The sequence below is a fragment of the Amia ocellicauda genome, chromosome 21 (genome assembly GCF_036373705.1).
Source record: "Amia ocellicauda isolate fAmiCal2 chromosome 21, fAmiCal2.hap1, whole genome shotgun sequence".
Classification (NCBI taxonomy): domain Eukaryota; kingdom Metazoa; phylum Chordata; class Actinopteri; order Amiiformes; family Amiidae; genus Amia; species Amia ocellicauda.
The window spans coordinates 14,616-15,000 of record NC_089870.1 but is presented as its reverse complement, the minus strand read 5'-3'; positions in this window follow the sequence as shown (position 1 = coordinate 15,000).

Genomic DNA, 385 nt, shown 5'->3' with positions numbered 1-385 from the left:
CGGTCAGTGAGTGCTGAAGGAAAGCTCCAGCGCGGAGCCCGCACCCACCGGGGAGGTGTAGCCCTGCAGGCTGAGCGCCGGGAGCCGTCGGTCGGTCGGTCGGTCAGTCAGTGAGTGAGTGAGTGTGTGTTGCGCTGGAGGAAAGCTCCAGCCCGGCGTCCGTCCCCACCGGGGAGGAGTAGGCCTGCTGACTGAGCGCTGGGAGCCGGGAGCCTTTCCTGCAGTCAGTCGGTCGGTCAGTGAGTGAGTGAGTGTGTGTGCTGAAGGGAAGCTCCAGCCCGGCGTCCGTCCCCACCGGGGAGGAGTAGGCCTGCTGACTGAGCGCTGGGAGCCGGGAGCCTTTCCTGCAGTCAGTCGGTCGGTCAGTGAGTGAGTGAGTGTGTGT